This window comes from Heptranchias perlo, chromosome 20, assembly GCF_035084215.1.
Source record: "Heptranchias perlo isolate sHepPer1 chromosome 20, sHepPer1.hap1, whole genome shotgun sequence".
In the NCBI taxonomy this organism is placed as follows: domain Eukaryota; kingdom Metazoa; phylum Chordata; class Chondrichthyes; order Hexanchiformes; family Hexanchidae; genus Heptranchias; species Heptranchias perlo.
The window spans coordinates 23,724,505-23,734,209 of NC_090344.1; the positions used below are offsets into that span (position 1 = coordinate 23,724,505).

At 45.1% G+C, this 9,705-nt stretch overlaps 2 non-coding genes across 2 annotated transcripts; one reads left to right on the plus strand and one right to left on the minus strand.

The window, feature by feature from the left end:
* Nucleotides 1-3,193: 3,193 nt before the first annotated feature.
* trnan-guu (transfer RNA asparagine (anticodon GUU)) lies at nt 3,194-3,267 on the minus strand. Its single transcript has one exon. It is a non-coding gene; the product is annotated as a tRNA-Asn (tRNA).
* A 6,041-nt stretch (nt 3,268-9,308) lies between these two features.
* On the plus strand, nt 9,309-9,381 carry trnav-cac (transfer RNA valine (anticodon CAC)). Its single transcript has one exon. It is a non-coding gene; the product is annotated as a tRNA-Val (tRNA).
* The last annotated feature ends 324 nt before the right edge of the window (nt 9,382-9,705 follow it).

A 9,705-nucleotide genomic window follows, 5' to 3' on the forward strand; every position in this document is an offset into this window, starting at 1 on the left:
AAACACTGGGCCTGTGGACTCGTATTTGTGGCCTCAAGACGCCATCAGGTGCTTGTGAAGCTTCTCCACCTACCCACAGGTTCAATTACTCCCCCGTCTTCTACCGGCCTCCGACTCGCCTGTTCCTCCTCAGTCCTTCGCCACCACTCGCACTGCTCAGAGCGTGGCCCGGTCCTGCCACTGCGCATTGATCTCCTGTAGTCATTGAAAGGGCACATTCTGAGGCGCGGGGGATTGTGGGGATATGCCCCGCCATTGAAAGCCGGAATTGATGAAAGAAAATTAATTATTGTCATCCCATCGAGGTTGGTGACAGGGAGGCAACAAACATAATAAATGAATAAATTATACAGATACCCGAGTGCTCAGCAATTCCCCATGGTGCGAAGTAAACTGGCCGCTACTTTTCCGTTAGTAAGTCGCAACTCAGACCCGACCCGCCCAGTCTGGTTTAATTGCTAAATGTTCTCTAACTCGAATTCAGACCTGTCATTCTCCGGGAAACTGACGAGGTCTATTTTTTTCTGTGCCTACCCGAGAGCCAGTTAACGGCTTTAATAAGCTGGCAACAATTTTTGCAAAAGTGGAAAGTGGAGAAAACTTCCACGAGCGATGCCTCAATACACAAGGGATCGCGAACACTGTGACACCAAAGAGAGGGCAACTTATACGGGACACCAAATCCGGGAACAACTTACACTGGGACACCAAATCCAGGGACCACTTACACTGGGACACCAAATCCAGGGACCACTTACACTGGGACACCAAATCCAGGGACCACTTACACTGGGGCACCAAATCCAGGAATCACTGACACGGAGACACCAATTCCAAGGACACGTGCACAGGGATACCAAATATTGGGACCACTTACACAGAGACACCAAATCCAGGGTCCACTTACATTGGGACACCAAATACAGGGATCAGTTGCACAGAGACACCAAATCCAGCGACCACTTATATGGTGACATCCTTTTTGCACCTTCTCCAGTATCTCTATATCATTTTTCTAATATGGAGACCAGAATTGTTCACAGTACTCCAAGTGTAGACCAATCAAGATTCTATACAAATTTAACATAGCTTTCCAATTCTATCCCTCTAGAAATGAACCCTAGAGCTTGGTTTGCTTTTTTATGGCCTTTTTAACCTGCATCACTAGTTTTAGTGATTTGTGTATCTGTGTCCCCAGATCCCTCTACTCCTCTACCCCATTTAGACTCTTATTGTCCAAGCATTATGAGGCCTCCTTGTTCTTGCGACCAAAATGCTCCACTTCATCCTCATCTTTATTAAAATTAATTTGCCAATTACACCCCCATTCTGAAAGTTTATTAATGTCTTCTTGTATATTCTTGTAGTCTTCATCAGTATCAGCTATACCCCGCCCCAAACTGGTGTCATCCGTAAATTTTGAAATTGTACATCCGATTCCCGAGTCTAAATCGTTTATATAAATTGTGAACAGTGGTCCCAGCACCGATCATTGTGGAACAGCACTTTACACCTTTTAGCAGTCTCAGTAGCGAACCTTAACCCCGACTTTCTGCTTTAGTGCAGTGATCAAGAGAAACTTCTTTACACAGGGAATGTGAAACTGTGGAAATCACTTCCAAAGTTCTGTAATGACAAGTGGCCTCATGTTTTTATCCAAGACATCACACAGCCCAGTCATTTACTCCAAATATTGATGCAATGGTTCAAGCTAAGAGGTGCCAGGTAGCGGGAGCAGCAGTAGCAGTAAATAAAATCTAAACGTAAGTAAGTACCAATATGGTTCATCTTCATCTATTTCTAGTTTAATAACTTTTGCTGAATGTGGCCCAGGCCAAGTGCCATGATATCGGATCAGGCTCTTCATCGAAAATTAGTTTGACAAGCCTGAGATAGACAACGTGAAGCGGATTACCCTCATCCACTAACCCAGCAACTTCTTCAAAAAACTCAGGCAAGTTTGTAAGACACGACCTTGTGTTCCAGAAGCCGCGTTGAGTATCTGTAATGGCCCCTTCTCTTTCCCCGTGATCATAAACAGCATCTCTTAGGATCCCTTCAAGCACATTCCCTCTGATCGAGGTCACACTGATGGGCCTGTCATTCCCTGGCTATGATGTGTCCCCTTTAATGAAAATGGGAACTACGTGAGCTACCTTACAATCTCAGGCGACAATCCTTGACTCTATTGAGCTGTTGAAGATACAGGCAAGGGGCTCACAGAGCACCCGTCGCATCTCTTCAAACACCCGTGGGTGAATATCATCTGGACCTGGAGCACAATCTATTTTGAAATTTCGTATTTTATCCAAGATGACATCCCTTTCTATTTTAATATTTATGATGTTATTGTTGACAGCACATCCCGCAGCTGGAATCTGAGCATCATCTACAGGAGAGTAGGCTGATGAGAAATAGTCATTTAACAGCTGTGCCATAGCCTGGGAATCTGCCCTGAACTGTCTCTCAGTGGACCTAAACTATCTTTAATGGTCTTCTGACTCCTGACGCAGCTGAAAAGGCGTTTGCTTTTATTCCCACAATTCTGCACCATCTTCTTTTCCAATGATCTCTGAGCTCCTCTAATGGCTGCTTTTGTCTCCCTCGATTGTGGGTAATATTTGACACTATCCTCCTGTAAACTGAATTCATCCTGATCTGACCTGAGTTTAATGTAAGACAGTTCGGGGAGTCAGGAATCATTCACCCTGAGACCTAAACTAACAGGCAAAACCCCAGACGGTTCCTTCGTAAGGTTTCCTCTGGTTCCTCGGTATAAATTTGATAGGATGCCGAAGCCCAGCTTTCTTACAGTCCACTCCTGGAGGTCCCATTCCCTGAGCCTACAACCTTCAGCAGTGTCAGTGGTGGAGTTCACAAATGAACTGAAACCCTTCAGAATGCGAAAACAATTTTGCGTTTCCAAAATAAAAGGACTGACATTTATTGTGGAAACAGTCTGGTGTCACTCACTGCAGAAACATCCATGTCAGAGTGAAGCGGCTCTCCTGCAATCTTTGGACCTTGTCTGTCAAGAAGAATTCTGATTTCCGTGAAGGCAATCTCAGGTTCAATGGTGGAAGATCGGCCGTGCTCAGCTGGCCATCGAAACCGTGCATTTTTTTGCAGACAAAACATGTATTTGAAACCAGGAAATACGAGACCACGAATCTTCCGGTAAAAGTTTCCCTACCGTCCCTGGGTGGGCTTGAACCACCAACCTTTCAGTTAACAGCCGAACGCGCTAACCGATTGCGCCACAGAGACACGACACGTTTGCTTTTGAACCATTGATTCAACGAGCTAAAAATTCAGGTTGCCGCGATCAATATAATATCTCTCTACCATCAGTTTACTTTTCCAAAATAAAGTGTGTGCAGCTTGCATGAGTGAAAATCTGTGCTGTATTATTTCTGAACATTAATCTCACCTTGCCATTAAACATCTGTATGTTGGAAGTCTTAGTCCCATCGTGGCAGAGAGGATTGATTCATCGAGCTGTGATTCTCCATTCTCCATTCCAGTAATATAAAGGTGTGGTGAAAATGAGATGAGATGAAACGAGCAGGTCCAACGAGCAGGTCTGTGGCACTACACGGTGTCTACAAAATTGTCTCTTTTACTTACAGTGCAGCGGACGGCAGTTTTCACCATTAAACCAGTAACTATGGTGTTAAGAAAAAATGTGGCTGACAAACATTCGATTTCAGCGCGGTGACACTGGGTCAGAGTAAAGTTCAGTTAATGCGATTGCCGAGTGGCGAGAGGGTGGATTTGGAACTCCTGTGCGGCTGCACTGTGCATTGTCCAGATCTGCTTGGAGCGATATTCACTTCAATTCATCACTGACAGGGACAGTTTGATTCAATGTCTCTTTTTTCTTGTAATTGGTGAGATTTCAAAAGTTGAAAACGACCCGTGCTGACCCCAACCTCGCCACTGACACGCTGACAGATACAATGCGGTCACAGTCTGGTTCATTGAGATGGAAACCGACAGCGATATCACAGTCGAATGCAACGCGAACAAAACTCATCTAAAGAAAGTGCAGGTCATTGCAATGCCTTTAAAGTCCCGATTGTTCGAAGCAGATCTGGAAAATGCGCAATGCAGCCGCACAGGAATTCCAAATGAACTCTCCGTGGAGGTAAATGAGTGACAGGAGCAGAAGGACATGCCACGTGAAAGATTTGGACCCAGACCTGCTGCATGAGACTTTAAATGTTGTTCATCTTTAACTGTCGCTCATAGTGTCAGAACTGTCACTGTTATCATTAGCCTTCTTGCACTGCAACTCCTCAATAGCCCCAGGTTATCACAGCATCGCTTTCTTCAAATTGAATCCCAGTGTGAAAACTTACACGATTTCAAATCTAAGCAAAGGTGTGCGAGATTGGAAGGAGAGTGCGAGTGGAGATCATGGGCCGGGGGGCAGTGATATCATCACCTGAGCATTAAGATATCCCACATACCAAAGAAGCAGGGAGATGAGATCTTTGTGTCTATTTTCCGGGCATGTGCAAAATCCATCCCTTCTCAATGGCCAGCATTGTTCTTTCCCTCTCTCCCTGCTGTCCAGGTCAGGATGGGATTCATGAATTCCCCTGTGTTTTCATCAAGCATCTAATTCAACTGGCAGCTGGAGGAGTAGAGGAAGCGGGAGGGGAAAAATAGTCAGAAACAGGAGATGCCACGTGAAAAGGGCGGAATCTTTTGCGTTTCAGTTGCTTCAAATGATCCACTGCAGCCCTGCCTCGACTCGTAGCTTTCCCAGGAGCTGCATCGATTCGGCCCGTGCGTGCGTGCATTTTGGAAATGGAAACAGAGACATCCGCTGCTTGTGGGAGTATTTCACCTCACTTTTCCATTTCATGCACAGGACTATCCCCACTCGGTACTGTCATGGCCTGAACAAGTCTTTCGTGTTCTCAAGAAAATGCCACTTTGTGCGAGCAGGTGTTTCGACTGGACTGCACTGAGCTGAGTCACTGAGGATATTCAATTAATGAAATCAGTACTTCAAACAGAAAGCATTCTTCACTCACTCATCCTGATACATTAGCGTCTCGATTCTTCAATTATTGTTTCATTCATTGCAAAATAGGAACAGGAATAGGCCATTCAGCCCCTCGAGCCTCCAGGTTAATACATACTTCTTGAGGTGGGGTGCCCAGAACTGAATGCAGTCCTCCAGATGGCGTCTCACCAGAGCTCTGTGCAGCTGAAACATAACTTCCACCTCTTTGTATTCGACCCCTCTATAGATAAACGGGGAGAGTGAGAGCTCAAGAGAGAAAGCGAGAGAGAGCAAAAGGAAGAGAAAGAGGGAGAGAGAGCACTGTGCATTGACAAACTTTCTCAGGAGTTCATTTGAAACCCCACTGAGCTTTCGAACCACTTGCTCTGCCGCATCAAAAGTTCATAAGCAGCATATGGGTAATGTGAAATCATATAATTCATAACCGGTTTAGTCGCGCAATGGGGAGCACATCGGAGTTTTCGCTCAGAAATTGTGTGTTCGCATCGCACCACCGTTAAATTTTAGTTCGTTGATTTCGGAGCTGGGAAGTGAAATTTTGCAGCAAAACCGGAACAGGATCATTAATAACTGTCAAGGAAGGGAAACAGCCCCCATCCACTTTCTCTTATACTAGTGGCTCCAGTCCCACCCGAATTTATAATGCTTAATCCACTCTGAGCTGGATTGGCGAAACACTCTCAAGAAGGTGGCTCATTATCTGCTTACCGCGGAAGACAATCTGCTGGACTTCCAGCTCTGTCAGACGGGATGTTCCTTCAGACAGGTTTCTAACTGGACACATTCATCCTGCTGCCTGCGAGCATTGGTGCTTGAGCGGTAGAATTCTTGCTTCGAGTAATTCTATTCCTGTAAAAGTAGCACGTGAAGATCGCAAGATGGAAAGTATCGTGGCTGAGCGGTCGAACGCGCTGGTTTAAAGCTCAATCTAAATCCCATAATTTGGAGATGGATCAAAATCATAGTTTGTGGCTCCAATTCCGAAGCCTCCCTCTGTAAACTAAGAAGACTAACCATCTCATCTGCGATTGCGACAGAGTAGGCTGGAGGAACCACATGGCTGAACAAATAACTGGATGCATTACGAAACACACCAATTGTAAATAGAAACTTAGAAAATTGGAACAGGAGTCGTACATTCGGCCGTTCGAGCCTGCTCCGCCATTCAATACGATCATGGCTGATCCTGGACCTCAATACCATATTCCCGCTCTCTCCCCATACCACTTGATGCCTTTTGTGTCTAGAAATCTATCCAGCTCCTTCTTACATATATTCATTGACTTGGCCTCCACAGTCTTCAGTGGTAGAGAATTCCATAGGTTCACCACCCTCTGAGTGAAGAAATTTCTCCTCATCTCAGTCCGAAATATTCTCATCTGCTATTGCAACAGCATACGCCGGAGGAACCACACGGCGATGCAAATAACTAGATGCATTTTGGAACACACCAATTGTACCTTCAACTCCGGCCGACATTTTCACAAGGAAAAGGATTGGTTGGTTTCGGTGGGCCTCGACTAACAACCTCGCCATTTCCCGGCCCTGGACTGTCATATAAGGACCGCGCACTGACTGGTTGCGCCGCTGGAGCCCAGTCACTTTGATCACCTGTCCCACTCTGCTGGAAAGAATCTTAAGGTGAGAGGCACTTACCTGTGGAAACGTGTCCAGTCATTGTGATGAAAATAATATCTGCACACTCACTTTCAGCTTCTTTCACATCCTCTGCTCCATCGCACGACAATCGGGTTTTCTGCGAATAGGCCAAAATGAACATTGGCAGAAATTCTAACAGCAGTGGGATTCAAACCCACGCCTCCGTCGAAATTTGATGGAACACCTGAGACCGCGAGGGCACGCTACCATAATGTCACAGTAATGTTTAAAGAGCTGTTTAATGCTCAAATAAATGAATTGAAGCTAATTGACCGCATTTACCCCGTGCTGGGGTTGTTCTCCTTGGAGCAGGGAACATTTCGAGGAGATTCGATAGAAGTGTTCAAAATAATGTAGGGTTTAGATAAAGTAAATAAATAGAAACTGTTCCCATTGGCGGAAGGGTCGAAAAGCAGAGGACACAGATTGAAGGTGATTGGCAAAAGACCCAAAGGCGACATGGGGAAACACTTCTTTACCAACGAGTAGTTGTAAACTGGAACGCGCAGCCTGAAAGGATGGTGGAAGCAGATCCAATCGTGGCTTTCAAAAAGGAATTTGATAAGTACTTGAAGGGAAAAAATGCAGTGTACCGGAAAGGAGCGGGGGAATGGGACTGACTGGATTGCTCTTACAATGAGCCTGCACGGGCTTGATTGGCTGAATAACTTCCTTCTGTACTGTAACCATACCTCAAGGGCAATGAGGGATGGGCAATAAATGCTGGCCTCGCCAGCGACGCCCACATCCCATGAACGAACTCAAAAAATAATGGGTGTATAATTCTATTTATACAGTTTATTTTCATTGCATGCATTTCTCTATCTCTCCATGTGTCTGTCTCTTGTGTTATCCCCTGATAGACTTCTCAGGCTTCCTTGAACGGCGATGGCTGATCTAACCTGCAACACCAGCAGAGGAGGTTAAAGAAAGATTGGGACAGTAGGAAAAGTAAAGGGGCAACCCAGCTGCTGCAGCCAATGTCTACGCATTAATGCCTCTTCTCTCTCACAGTGAAACAGAGGCACCAGTTTGATTAAAGTATACTTATAGTAGATTGTATATTAACACCATTCCGAGACCGACGGCAATCATATCATGGAATCATACAATCATAGAAAGTTACCCCACAGAAGGAGGCTATTCGGCCCTTCGTGTCTGAGCCGTCCGAAAAAGAGGTATCGAGCCTCAACCCACGTTCCAGAGTTTGGTCTATAGTCTTTGGGACTAACCCCTCTGCCTCCATGAATGGATCTCCTTGATGCTCCCAAATCAGAGTTGGGTTCTTACTACCCGTTTAATGTTTACATGCCTGTGGAAGACTTTTGGATTGCCTTTTATGTTGGCCGCCAGTCTATTCTCATACCCTCTCTTTGCCCCTCTTATTTCCCCTTTCAGTTCCCCTCTGAACTTTCCATATTCTGCCTGGTGATTGAATAAAAAAAAAGTTAGGATTTCCATCAGCCTGAAACAGAAAGTTATTCGTTAATTAATGGCTATTTGAACAAATATTCGTCTTTTTTCAGAGTTTAATGAGTATTGCGAAATTAATACAGTAAACTATTTTGTAGAAGTTAATTCCCTGAACGGGAAAGGGACCCGTCTCCCACACTGAGAGCATTTGCAGACGGCAACTACCTTCTGAGGATTTCCTATAACACCGTCTGCGGCAGAGTTTTTGTAGTGTCGTGGTTATCAAGTTCGCAAAACACGCGAAAAGTCCCCGGTTCAAAACCAGGTGGAAACATTTTTGGGCCACCCCCTCTGCCTCCATGAGTCGATCTCCTTCATGCTCCCGAATCAGAGTTGGGTTCGTACGACCCGTTTAATGTTTACATGCCTGTGGAAGACGGCAGCTATCTTCTGAGGGTTTACTATAACAACGTCTGCGGCAGAGTTTCTGTCGTTTGGGGGTTATCACATTCGCCGACGACGTGAATGGTCCCCTGTATGAAACCGGGCAGAATCATTTTTGGGCCGCCCCCTCTGCCTCCATGAGTCGATATCCTTTCTGGTCCCTAATCAGAGTTGGGTTCTCACGACCCGTTTAATGTTTACATGCCTGTGGAAGACTTTTGAATTCCCTTTTATGTTGGCCGCCAGTCTATTCTCATACCCTCTCTTTGCCCCTCTTATTTCCCCTTTCAGTTCCCCTCTGAACTTTCTATATTCTGCCTGGTGAATGAATAAAAAAAAGTTCGGATTTCCGTCAGTCTGAAACAGAAAGTTATTAGTTGATTAATGGCGACTTGAACAACTATTCGACTTTTTTCAGAGTTTAATGAGTATTGTGAAATTAAAACAGTGAACTATTTTGTCGAAGTTAATTCCCGAAACGAGAATGGGACCCGTCTCCCACATTGAGAGCTTTTGCAGACTGCAGCGACCTTCTGAGGGTTTCCTAAAACAACGGGCGCAGCAGAGTTACTGTAGTGTAATGGTTATCATGTTCGCTTATAAACGTGAAAAGTCCCCGGTTCGAAATTAATACAGTAAACTATTTTGTAGAATTTAATTCCCTGAACGGGACAGGGACCCGTCTCCCACACTGAGAGCATTTGCAGTCGGCAGCTATCTTCTGAGGGTTTCCGAAAGCGAAATGTATCGCAGAGTTTCTGTAGTGTAGTGGTTATCACGTTCGCCTCACACGCGAAAGGTCCCCGGTTCGAAACCGGGCAGAAACATTTTGAAAAAGTTACCCACTAAAAATCAAGAAGTATGAAAAAAAGCAAGAATTCAGTCTGTGGTTAAATGTGAATAAAATACCTCACAGAACCCATATATTTTCCATTCTCTGCATAGTTCAATACACATTCAAACACTACACATATACAGACAGTGTCTCGCCCTCATTCACGTTTCATGTCCCGACTGTGTAGGAAGCCCCTCTCAAAGCTGCACATTGCGATTGTTTTCAGTTGATTTGTGAGAGGTCATTAAAGGATCCTGCAGCGCTGCCTCGGTTTATAAATACAGTTATAAACAGCATTGCAGCCGCGGCAACAAAC